The following is a 13,694-nucleotide window of genomic DNA, read 5'->3' as shown; positions in this document are numbered from 1 at the left end:
TTTGGTATTTTCTGATATTTTTTACTGGACAGGAGGCGAAAATACCAGATTGTCCAGGTCAATACCAGACACCTGGCAACCCTACTTTAGACCCTTCCCTGAACCTGAGTCTGTATTTGAGGGGAGTTTGGGTACCAAGGTCTTTTTTAAAGAGCTGGTATTGCCATGTGCTTTCAAGTTACAACCAGTGCCAGTTTATGTTTTATAGTAGGTACCTAATACCAATTACTATTTTATGCCTGAGCCTATTATAAATTACTGTTTTGCACTCTCAGCCCAGTTAGTACCAAGTTCTGTGAGCAGGGGCCTGCCTCTTGCTCACAGCTTATGTTAGTTATGTTTTGTCCATTGTTAGCTATGCCTCAGACAAGCCCTGTGGTACATGGGCTTGTGTTTTAGGCCTTCATCTTACTACTGTTGTGTTTTATTTTGTTGCTTTATTTCTCATGATTCTCATGCCACACTCAAACATTGCAATTTACAGAGCCAGCTAATTTCAGCCATTTATTCAGTCACCCTGAAGTTAAAGAAGGTCTTCCTGCAAAACTAGGAATAGAAAATAAGTTAAAAAGAACTGATAAGATAGAAATTGTATTGATCTAAAACAGATCAGGTGGGTAAATTTGTAGTCACATATAGATACCATAGGTTTTGCTAAATAGAAAGTATTCAGCATGAAGGAAAAAACATATGCCCTTATATTCCAAACGTGACCTCTGGAATGAGGTTTACAGGAGATTTACAGGAGCAGTTGACAAAGGCTTCCCTTGTCGACCAAACCGTAACTAGACTGCCACGCTGTGCTGGATCAGCTGATTTTCGCCACAGCGCGGCCATTTTTATTTTAATGAAGCGGGGATTATTTAAATCCCCGCTTCATTGACTATGTCGAGTAAACTAATTTACATGGTTCCATTGATGGAATCATGTAGTCTAGACATACTCATTGAGTTGACTTTTGCTTAGGCTGGTTCTCATCAGAATTTGTTTTCTTATCTTCCAAGATATTTATGAAGAAACTTTCATTATCAAGTGCAGATGCCACAAGGTGAACATGGATAATCCATTAACACCAATGTGATTAAAAAGCAAACCTAAAAGCATTTGGGGCATTATGGAGAATATTATGTCCATAATCTTTTTGTTCCTTTGCAGCCTCTGCTTTATTACGCTTCTCATGATCTTTTCCCCCCACCTCCTCATTCTCTTCTTCTGGACCTTCATGGGGGGTTGTTTTTTTCCTCTCTAAAGACTGGTTCTTTCTTTTGTAGGCCTCCTTGCTAAAGCTAGATTAAATGTTTTGGTCATTCTTTTATGATGAAAAAGGTTGTTTGCAACATTTTGCAAATGCACAGTGAATTCATCAAATTGTTTTTTAAGCCGGGACTTAAAACAATCTAAAATTGAAATGTTTTGAAATGAAATGTTTTGATTTTATTAGAAATGTCTGTTTCAAAATGAACATACATTTTATTTAAAAAATAAGCACTTTTAAAACATAAAATATTATATATTTAGTTCAACTAGGAAAAAAAGTGTTCTTTTTCTGTTTTATTTCATCCAGGGAACCAAAAAATCAGTTCTTCACACAGCTATATTCCTCACTGTGGCTGCTGTGCCTGGGGAGTAGCCTGAGACCAGCAGCTCACTGCGCAGCTCTCCCTGCCACAGGCTTCAGAGTCCTATGTCTGCCCCTGAAGCCCCCCCCCCTCCCGAGTCCCCTCTGGCCCTCATGGGGAGCAGCCTCAGGGGTCACAGGACCCATCCAGAGGGACAAAGAAATGTGCATCCTCCTGGTCTGGTCCAGAGGTCGAGACCCTCCTGGAGCTGTGGGGCCAGGAGGAGGCCTTGCAGGATCCCTAGTCCAGGAGGAGGAATGCGGACATCTTTGGCCAAATGGCGCAGGCCTTGGCCGACTGCAGTCTCCCACTCCAGACCTTTGAACACATTCGGAGTAAGGTGAAGGAACTGCGGTTAGCATATGTCTGTGCCAGTGAGCACTCGGGGGCCGGACCCTACACTTGCCCCTACTACAGGCTGCTCCAACACATCCTGGGGGGATGAGAACAAGGACACCACATCCACCATGGGGGACTCTGGGCTGTGGACCCCTGGGGTCAGCCAGGTAGAGCAGGAGCAGGAGGGTGAGGACGAGCCGAGTGCAGAGGCAGAGGAGGAGCTGGAGGAGCACACTGGCACCGTGACCCTGTCCCTGGAGCAAGTGCCTGCCAGCCAGGATGACCCACCAGCCCTTGGAAGCAACTAGTGACATTTTGCCCTGCCTGAAGTGGTTCCCGGTGTCCTTTTTTGCGCAAAAGCATCCATGCAGTGTGGACACTCTCTTGCCCAAGAATATTTTGTGGAAGATCTCTTCTGCAAAAGGGTTCTTGTGAAAGAAGCCTGCAGTGTAGACATAGCCTAAGTGTATCAAGCTTACTGCAAATAAAATGATAAAGATAAATTCTGTGATGTGGCAAACTTCATATTTAATTTGCACACTGTAGATACTTTCCTATAATCATCCTGCAAGTATCATGCTATTTTTAAAACGAGACACAGGGAATGCAGAATCAATGTGAAGCAGCAAAAGCAGCATGTATTAATGATGCTATCTCTACATCATTGTTCTACACACCAGTGTCAGTAGAGTAGCTTCTCCCGTTGGCCTATACATCAATAAGGATGTTTTTACATGTTTTGTCTCAAATAGCATTTAAATGCTTTACCATCCATTCTTTTCAAATGCTTATGCGTCCTGGAGATGAAAGGAGATGGAACATCTTTAGTTACCATCTACATAATTAAATCACATATAAAATGACTTTTTATATTTACAGAATGAGGTCTATGGATCCTTGCTATGGCATGCAGAGCAGTGATTCATGAAAAAAGGCTGAATTTTGCTGGTCTTTGCTAAACAAAATTATCCCATTTTTCACAATGCAGACTCTTAGAGGGGAAAAAACCTAAAGGAATATTTGTAGATATACTGTGGGCTCATATCATCACTCACTTTATTAGATGGCTGACTCCGCATGGTGCATAAATAAGCTCTGTGCAAGGCACAACATCTTCCTTCTAATCATTTTAGATTAAAGTTCAAGGACTGCATATAATGGATCAAATTAAATCTGTATAGAAACTGGTATTGGCATTTTGTGGAAGCATGAAATATTTTTGATGCTTGGTGTTCAAAGACAAGTTCAATGTTTGCCTATTTAGGCTAATAGAAAAATGATTGAGTTCAAAATAAGATGCAATGAAAAAAATCTCAAATACTGATGTATGTTCGAATGCAAATTATTCTTTTGTATTTCAGCTAACCTCAAATCAGAAACTTCACTATGGCCACACACACTTCATCTGGAATAAAAATAACACATTTCTTCTTTGGTTACCCATGTGCAATTCACACCTGGTGAAGCTTTTTCCCTTAGTAGTACCAAGTGGGTGCCCAAGCACCGGCTACTGCTACACAATTGCATGCAGATATAAAAAAAACAGAGCTGCCTGTAGCCTCTCTCTCCCCCTCCCCAGATTCTCCCTTCCTACCATAATTGTCATTGGAAAGTTTGTTCATTGCCAGAATAGTTTCACTCAGCTCTTTATGTAAGACTAGAGGATTTCCCCTGAATTGCTTGGGTCCATAACAAAAATAAGTTTTATTTTCCTTCATTTAAATCATTGTTCTGGGCTGTTGCTGGGGATGAGGGTTCAGTATGCAGGCTGCCCCAGGAAGAAAGGACGACTCCAGCCCTCTGTCACTGTATGAGGTTAGGGCCAGGTGAGAAGTGCCTCTCCATGGCTGCTGTAGCTCCAGCAGACACAGTCAGAGGAGAGGTGCATGTCACTTGGCTGGGGGACATACACACACACACACACACACACACAAACTCTGAAATATATAATAGAGAGCTGGCCCATTCACCACTCTTCCCCCTGCTGGCCCACTGAGTTTATATCTCTCCAGTTCCCCATCTCTGGCCTCTTGCTATCTCTCTGTGTTACTGCCCCTCCTCCCAGACCCCTCCCTTTCCATTTTATGAGAAACAATCAAATTCCAGATGTATCCCATTTTCCTGGCACAACCAATCTCTTATATTGATTTAAGTTCGAATAAGAGGAAGCTCTATAGAAAATTTGGTGGTGCTACCTCTTACCATTTAGGAGGAGTTATTGAGCAAGTGGACTCATGGGCAGATGGGAAGACTCATAGACAGACAGCTAGAAGCACAATCTCTCTAAAATATACAGTAGATAGTTAGTTTAGTAGTTTATTACAGTTAGTTTAAGGGTTTTTTATTTAAAATTGATTTTATTGTTTTTTCTCGTTTTCTGGTTCTGCAGCTAACACCAAGGGATGCCCTGGTCACCAAGCTTTAAGCTTCGTGCTTCTTGCTGAAAGCCTCTTTTATTGGGTGACCCTTATGTAAGTTGTCTTAAGTGCAGAAGTGGAATATGTGAAACCAGGATTTGCCAGCAACTCAAACCTAGCACAAAGAAGGAAAAGCCGGAGAGGCTGAAAATCTTGTTGTTGGGAGACAACAGTTTGCAGCCATTAGAACTGTCTTAGTTCAACTCTGCTGAGTGCTGCAACTTCCTTGAAAAGCACATGCCTCCAGCATTGTCAGAATCTGAGCACCATGATGAGGAAGAGATATTCATCTTCCAAAGAGGCTCTGACCAGGGGATTATCTTTACCTTCCAGGAGGGTAAGAAAGAGACAAGTAGAGCTCACCTAAAATCTAAGTCCTCCTTTGCCAAATCAGTCCTCACTTGACTTCAGTACTAGAGAGGGCACAACTGTCCCTAGGGGCACTGTCAACTCCATTGGCCCAACAGCAAGATAAAATCTACACGGTGACCATCATGGAGGTGTTTGCAGCAGCAAGGAATTTGTTCATTCTTTTGGTGCTAATATCTGCAGCATGGGGTCAGATTCCTCAGCACCATTGCCCGCGGTACCCCTCCATCTGTCTTCTTCCTGGAAGGACAGCCTGATGATACCATCTAAGGAGGAGCCAGCAATGATGGAGACACTCCACCCATCACCAAGTTTTGGTACAGGTCTCCAACACCAACTGGAACAGCCCCTCAATAGGTAGAGGAGGGAGAATCTTCATCATTAGGCCTGGAGGTGGGATTTTATATCTCAGTCCAAATTCAGAACCAAATGGTCCCTTTGCAGAGATTTCTTCTCTACTTACAAGCATAACATGACAATGGGAGCTGCCATGCTAAGAGATCACTGGGATTCAGCTCCATATCACTGGCCTTTTGGCACTTGTGGAGTTTTCCCCAGCTTCTAAGCTTCTATAGTTTCCCATTGTCATGATTACTGAATTCCCTATTCTAGGTGGGGGTGTGACAGGTGTTCAGGGGTGCGTACGCCACCTGGTCAGCCGCAGAGTCATCAGCAGTCTCTATAGTCCATGAAGATCCACCTGCAGTCTAGGGTAGTTGAGCTTAGTGGCTCAGATCAATAATGCTGATCCTTCTCTCAGGGCAGTACGGTCTACTGGTCAGAAACTATGAGTAGCCCTTGCTCCAGGGCAGTATGACATAAATGCCAGTAGCCCCTTATCCTGGGGTAGTACAGAGAGTCAATAAGTATCCCTTGTCTCAGGACAGTATTGTGTAGTGGCCAGACTCACTAAGATTGGGGATTAGCACCCTGGTAGGGGACCCAGGTGGTGGGTAGTGGCCCTGACCCAGGGCCCTGTGAGTGGCAGATTGGTCTACCACTCCCTCTGTGGGGAATCTGGCTGAAATACGCCGAGTGTACCTGGGCGGAAGAGGCTGCTCCTATACCCTCCATGGGTCACTTTCTACCAATGTTGATGGGGCGGCATCCTCTCTAGTGGCTGAGTCTCCTGGTTCCCTGGCAGTGGTTTCTCCCTGGGGCTCCACTGGGACTGTGTAGCAGCAGTCTCCTGATCCTTTGGTTCTCACTGCCTAGGTCGCTGGCTGCTGCAACTTGGGACCTCAGGCTGGAGGTCCTTCTCCTTCACTGGCCAGCCCAGACTGAGTTGGTCTCTTTCCTTTTATGCTGCCCCAGCACTTGGAGCATGCCCAGTCTGGTTGAAGGGGTGGGACTTCCTCCTGCCACAGAGTTTTTACCCCTCCTGCTCTAGTGTTCTATCCTGTCACAAGTCTTTATCCTTCCTCTATTTCAACTTCAGCTTTGGGACCTTCAAGACACCTATGAAGTGCCAGTCACATTGATTTGCCTGTTGAGGACACCATGCCAGTGTCTGTCTCTCCAGATACAAATTCATCCACCTTTAAAGAGTCTTTCCCATGTTCTTGGCAATAGATATCAAATTAATTCAGGCCCAAGAGCCTGAAGCACTATGATTTTGGGATAAATTCTGCAGTTTGGTTCTGTCTTCTTCCTCCCACTCTCCCTCTCCATAACTATCTTGGACCACTGTTACAAGAACCTCCTTGTCCAACAGGTACAATCTCTCTTCCCTTTAGAGGAGATTTCATGTTGTTTCAGAGGGAAAGGGTTTTATTTCCACTATTTCCTAACTCCAAAAGCAAAGGCGGATGTAGTCACATAGGGTATGTCTACACTACAAAGTTAATTCAAACTAACAGCCGTTAGTTCGAATTAACTTTAATAGCAGCTATACATACAACCCGCTAGTTCGAATTTAAATCCAACTAGCGGAGTGCTTAATTCGAACTAGGTAAACCCCATTCTACGAGGACTAATCATAGAATCATAGAATCATAGAATAATAGGACTGGAAGGGACCTCGAGAGGTCATCGAGTCCAGCCCCCCGCCCTCAACGCAGGATCAAGCTCCGTCTACACCATCCCTGACAGATGTCTATCTAACCTGTTCTTAAATATCTCCAGAGAGGGAGATTCCACCACCTCCCTTGGCAATTTATTCCAATATTTGACCACCCTGACAGTTAGGAATTTTTTCCTAATGTCCAATCTAAACCTCCCCTGCTGCACTTTAAGCCCATTACTCCTTGTCCTGTCCTCAGAAACCAAGAGGAACAAATTTTCGCCTTCCTCCTTGTGACACCCTTTTAGATATTTGAAAACCGCTATCATGTCCCCCCTTAATCTTCTTTTTTCCAAACTAAACAAGCCCAGTTCATGAAGCCTGGCTTCATAGGTCATGTTCTCTAGACCTTTAATCATTCTTGTCGCTCTTCTCTGTACCCTTTCCAATTTCTCCACATCTTTCTTGAAATGTGGCGCCTAGAACTGGACACAGTACTCTAGCTGAGGCCTAACTAGTGCAGAGTAGAGCGGCAGAATGACTTCACGAGTTTTGCTTACAACACACCTGTTGATACAACCTAGAATCATATTTGCTTTTTTTGCAACAGCATCACACTGTTGACTCATATTCAACTTGTGGTCCACTATGACCCCTAGATCCCTTTCCGCCATGCTCCTTCCTAGACAGTCACTTCCCATCTTGTATGTATGGAACTGATTGTTCCTTCCTAAGTGGAGCACTTTGCATTTCTCTTTATTAAACCTCATCCTGTTTACCTCTGACCATTTCTCTAACTTGCTAAGGTCATTTTGAATTATGTCCCTATCCTCCAAAGAAGTTGCAACCCCACCCAGTTTGGTATCATCTGCAAACTTAATAAGAGTACTCTCTATCCCAATATCTACATCATTGATGAAGATATTGAATAGTACGGGTCCCAAAACAGACCCTTGAGGAACTCCACTTGTTATTCCTTTCCTGCAGGATTTAGAACCGTTAACAACAACTCTCTGACTACGGTTATCCAGCCAATTATGCACCCACCTTATCGTGGCCCTATCTAAGTTATATTTGCCTAGTTTATCAATAAGAATATCATGCGAGACCGTATCAAATGCCTTACTAAAGTCTAGGTATATGACATCCACCGCTTCTCCCTTATCCACAAGGCTCGTTATCTTATCAAAGAAAGCTATCAGATTAGTTTGGCATGACTTGTTCTTCACAAACCCATGCTGGCTATTCCCTATCACTTTATTACTTTCCAAGTGTTTGCATACGATTTCCTTAATTACCTGCTCCATTATCTTCCCTGGGACAGACGTTAAACTGACCGGTCTATAATTTCCTGGGTTGTTCTTATTCCCCTTTTTATAGATGGGCACAATATTTGCCCTTTTCCAGTCTTCTGGAATCTCCCCTGTCTGCCATGATTTTTCAAAGATCATAGCTAAAGGCTCAGATACCTCCTCTATCAGCTCCTTGAGTATCCTGGGATGCATTTCATCAGGACCTGGTGACTTGCTGACATCTAACTTTCCTAAGTGATTTTTAACTTGTTCTTTGTGTATCCTATCTTCTAAACTTACCCTCTCTCTGCTTGTATTCACTACGTTAGGCACACCTCCAGACTTCTCGGTGAAGACCGAAACAAAGAAGTCATTGAGCATCTCCGCCATTTCCAAGTTCCCTGTTACTGCTTCTCCCTCCTCGCTAAGCAGTGGGCCTACCCTGTCCTTGGTCTTCCTCTTGCTTTTAATGTATTTATAAAAGGTCTTCTTGTTTCCCTTTATGCCTGTAGCTAGTTTGATCTCATTTTGTGCCTTTGCCTTTCTAATCTTGCCCCTGCATTCCCGTGTTGCTTGCCTATATTCATCCTTTGTTAGTTGTCCTAGTTTCCATTTTTTATATGACTCCTTTTTTATTTTGAGATCATGCAAGATCTCCTTGTTAAGCCAAGCTGGTCTTTTGCCATATTTTCTATCTTTCCTACACAGCGGAATTGTTTGCTTTTGGGCCCTTAACAACGTCCCTTTGAAATACTTCCAACTCTCCTCAGTTGTTTTTCCCTTCAGTCTTGCTTCCCATGGGACCTTACCTACAAGTTCTCTGAGCTTATCAAAATCTGCCTTCCTGAAATCCATAACCTCAATTGTGCTGGTCTCCCTTCTACCTTTCCTTAAGATCATGAACTCTATTATTTCGTGATCACTGTCCCCTATACTGTCTTCCACTTTCAAGTTCTCAACTAGTTCCTCCCTATATGTTAAAACCAAATCCAGAACAGCTTCTCCTCTGGTAGCTTTTTCAACCTTCTGAAACAGAAAGTTGTCTCCAATGCAGTCCAGAAACTTATTGGATAGCCTGTGCCTCGCTGTGTTAGTTTCCCAACATATGTCTGGATAGTTGAAGTCTCCCATCACCACCAAATCTTGGGCTTTGGATAGTTTTGTTAATTGTTTAAAAAAGGCCTCATCCACCTCTTCCACCTGGCTAGGTGGCCTGTAGTAGACTCCTAGCATGATATCACCTTCGTTTTTTACCCCTTTTAGCTTAACCCAGAGACTCTTTACACAGCTATCTCCTACGTTCATCTCCACTTCAGTCCAAGTGTGTACATTTTTAATATACAAGGCAACCCCTCCTCCCTTTTTTCCCTGTCTGTCCTTCCTGAGCAAGCCGTACCCTTCCATACCAACATTCCAATCGTGCGTCCCATCCCACCAGGTTTCTGTAATACCAATGATATCATAGTTGTATTTATTGGTTAGCAATTCCAGTTCTTCCTGCTTATTACCCATACTTCTCGCATTTGTATATAGGCATCTAAGATACTGATTTGATCTTGCCTCCCTGTTGTGCCCTGACCCTTTTTACTCCTTGCCATTATAGGCCGTAGTCCCCCCCATTTCCAACCCATCTCCCAGTCCCGCACATTCAGCACTTACCTGTGGGCTTTGCTCACCTGCCCCCGACAAACCTAGTTTAAAGCCCTCCTCACAAGGTTAGCCAGTCTGTGTCCAAACAAGGCCTTCCCGCTCCTGGAAAGGTGAACTCCATCTCCGCCAAGCAGTCCTTCCTGGAAGAGCACCCCGTGATCAAGGAAGCCGAATCCCTCCTGGCGACACCATCGTCGCAGCCAGGCATTCACCTCCAGGATGCACCTCTCTCTGCCCGGGCCCCTACCTTTGACAGGAAGGATAGAAGAGAATACCACCTGCGCTCCAAACTCCTTCACCCGTACTCCCAAAGCCCTGTAGTCACACTTGATCCGCTCAGTGTCACACCTGGCAGTATCATTTGTGCCCACGTGGATGAGTAGCATGGGGTAGTAGTCAGAGGGCCGGATAATCCTCGACAATGCCTCCGTAACATCTCGGATACGGGCCCCTGGCCGACAGCATACCTCTCGAGATGAGCTGTCAGGGCGACAGATGGGTGCCTCCGTTCCCCTCAGAAGAGAGTCTCCAACCACCACTACTCTACGTTTCCTCCTCGCAGTGGTGGCAGGAGACTGCTCAACCTTGGTGCTGCAAGGCCTGGTCTCCTCCACTGTGGGGGGTGACTCCTTGTCTCCTGCTGAAAGTAAAGTGTAACGGTTATGTAACAACACAGTGGGAGGGTTAGGAGCAGGGGTGGAACACTGCCTGCTGCCGGAAGTAACCAGCTGCCAGTGCTCACCCTGCACCACTGCCTCCTCCATAAGTGGCTGGTCAACAGTCCCACATCCTAGGACAGTGACCTCCGTGGACTCCACAGGAATACTGTCCAGGAATTCCTCATGGCTTCGAATGCTCCTCAGCCTAGCCACCTCCTCCTGTAGCTCTCCCACCTGCTGCCTGAGAGATTCCACCAGCAGGCACCTTTCACAACGGTTGTCTCCCCCAGCCTGGAGATCACTCAGTGGGAATTGCAAGCCACAAATACAGCAAGACCACACCAGGACCTGGGTAGAGGCATCCATGCTCAGGTTCTCTGTCTGGATACAGGCACAGGTGGAGGAGACAGGAGAAGTACTGGCACAAGCGCTTCGGGTCTTCATCACCATCAGTCACTCCCTCTTCAACTCCCCTGTCTGCAGTCCCCTGTCCGCTTCGCTCCCCTGGTCGCACTGCTCTGGCTTTTTAAAGCCTGCTTGCCTAGGTCAGGCCTGCCCCCTTCTGAGTCACACAGGGGAAGGCTGAGCCTGAGGCTAATCAGAGGCAATCAAGGGAACAATGGCAGGCTCTCAGTCCCAACTGCCACAGAAGCTGAAACTGAAACTGCTAGCACTCCCTGGAATCAGACTCAATTCACACTTCAAACTGTAAAATTCAAACAGTCAGGCACACACTCACACCACAGCTTGTACTCTCACCGGGTAGCCTCTTCGGCGGTGGGGTCGCTTTGCTCTCCCTCTTCAACTCCTCTGTCTGCAGTCCCCTGTCCGCTTCGCTCCTAGTTCGAATTAATGCCTAGTTCGAATTAAGTAGTTCAAATTAAGGGCTGAGTAGCCACTTAATTCAAACTAGTTGGAGGCTAGCCCTTCCCAGCTTGCCCTGGTGGCCACTCTGGTCCAAACCAGGGAAACTTTTCTGCCCCCCTCCCGACCCCAGAGCCCTTAAAGGGGCACGGTCTGGCTACAATGCATGGGCAAGTTGCAAGCCTGCCAGCACCCAGCCCGCAGACCCTATACCTGGCATGGCATGAGCCAGCCACCCGCTGCCACCCAGCCTCTTCCCAGGACCAGGCTGGCGGCTCCCAGGAGCCTGCCCGGGGCCGCAAGAGGCGGGCACCCGCCTGGTCTAGTGCGGAGATGGTGGACCTAATCGAGGTTTGGGAGGAGGCCTCCAATGTCCACGACCTCTGCACTAGGCACAGGAATGCGGCCGTCTAGGGCAGGATAGCTGCCAGCCTGGCCACCAAAGGCCACGTGCGAACCCAGGAGCAGGTCTGCATGAAAATCAAGTTGGTCCAGTGAGACCCCCGACCCTGAGCCCTGAGCTTAGAACATAAGAACATAAGAATGGCTGTACTGGGTCAGACCAAAGGTCCATCTAGCCCAGTAGCCTGTCTGCAGTCAGCGGCCAACACCAGGTACCCCGGAAGGGATGGACTGAAGACAATGACAAAGCAATTTGTCTCGTGCCATCCATCTCCAGCCTTCCACAAACAGAGGCCAGGGACACCATTTCTACCCCCTGGCTAATAGCACTCCATGGACCCAACCTGCATGAATTTATCTAACTTCTCTTTAAACTCTGTTATAGTTCTAACCTTCACAGCCTCCTGTGGCAAGGAGTTCCACAAGTTGACTATGTACTGTGTGAAGAACTTTCGCTTATTAGTTTTAAACCTGCTGTCCATTCATTTCATTTGGTGTCCTCTAATCCTTGTATTATGGGAACTAATGAAGAACTTTTCTTTATTTACCCTCTCCACACCACTCATGATTTTATAGACCTCTATCATATCCCCCCTCAGTTGCCTCTTTTCTAAGCTGAAAAGTCCCAGTCTCTTTAGCCTCTCTTCATATGGCACCTGTTCCAAACCCCTAATCATTTTGGTTGCCCTTTTCTGAACCCTTTCCAAGGCCAAAATATCTTTTTTGAGGTGAGGAGATCACATCTGTACACAGTACTGAAGATATGGCATACCACAGTTTTATACTTCCCCTCCTCCTTCTTCCCCTGGCTTCCCCCTTCCAGCTCCCTCCTCCCAGGTTTCCACCTCCCCTCTCCCACTCTCTCTCTTCCCCTCTCCCACCTCCTTTTCCCAGTCTCCCCAGAGGTTAATCCCTCTCCCCCCAGTTTTGTTAAATAAAAAGAGTTTCTATTTTTGAACACACGTATCCTTTATTTTTTACATCAGGAATGTGGGCTAGGGAGGGGTAAGTGGAAGGAGGTGAGGGAGGAATGGGGCATGAGCGCCCAATGGGGAGGACTGGGGTGGCTCTGCGGGCTCCTCGGGGTGGAAGCTCTCCTGCAGGGCCTCCTGGATCCTGACAGCCCCCCGATTGACTCCCCGGGACGGCAGCCTGCAGCAAGTGCAGCCGGGCTGATGTCCGAGTGCTGTGATGTGCCGAGTGTGGGCACTCACAGCACTCCAAGTCAGGACTGCTTTGCTGTCCCTCATCAAGGTAGACAAGCAAGTGGGGAACCCTGAGAACTGTCTGTCTGGGGTGAGGGTCGGGTCCCTTTAAGCACAGCCCTCGGCTAGCCTAAGGCAGCAGTACCATACTCTTAGTCCTAACCTGATGCCCTGCCGGCACTGGTTCCGGCCAGCCTTAACTTCGGTTCAGGGTCCACTCAACATGAACATGCTATTTCGAATTAGCAAAACGCTAATTCGAATGAGTTTTTAGGTCTATATGCACTAATTCAAATTAGTTTTTAGGTCTATATGCACTAATTTGAACTAGCTTACTTCGAATTAACTAATTCAAATTAAGTTAATTCGAATTAGTGCTGTAGTGTAGACATACCCTATGAGGCTACGTCTAGACTACAAGCCTCTTTTGAAAAAGGCTTTTTTGAAAGTATCTTTTGAAAAGCCTCTTTTGAAAGGGTATGTCTACACTTGCCCCCTAGTTCAAACTAGGGAGGCAAATGAAGCATACCGAAATTGCTAATGAAGCGTGGGATTTAAATATCCCGCACTTGTTTAGCATATTCGCGGATGGTAGCCATTTTAAAATGCCAGTAGCCCAAATTAACTCGCCGAGTGTAGACGCGGTAGTCCAATCCAAAAACCTTTCCTCGAATTAACTGTTACTCCTCATTGCATGAGTAACAGATCTTCATTGCATGTCTGGTGTCTAGACTGCAACCACTTCTTTTGAAAAAGCATTTTGCTTTTTCGAAAGAGAACACCCAGGCAGTCTGGATGCTCTCTTTTGAAAAAGCCCTGTTTGCATTCAAGAACACCTTTTTTCAAAAGAGCACTTTCGAAAAAAGGCATTCTTCC

This window comes from Pelodiscus sinensis, chromosome 2 (genome assembly GCF_049634645.1).
Source record: "Pelodiscus sinensis isolate JC-2024 chromosome 2, ASM4963464v1, whole genome shotgun sequence".
NCBI lineage: Eukaryota > Metazoa > Chordata > Testudines > Trionychidae > Pelodiscus > Pelodiscus sinensis.
Note: the sequence above shows the minus strand (reverse complement) of the source record.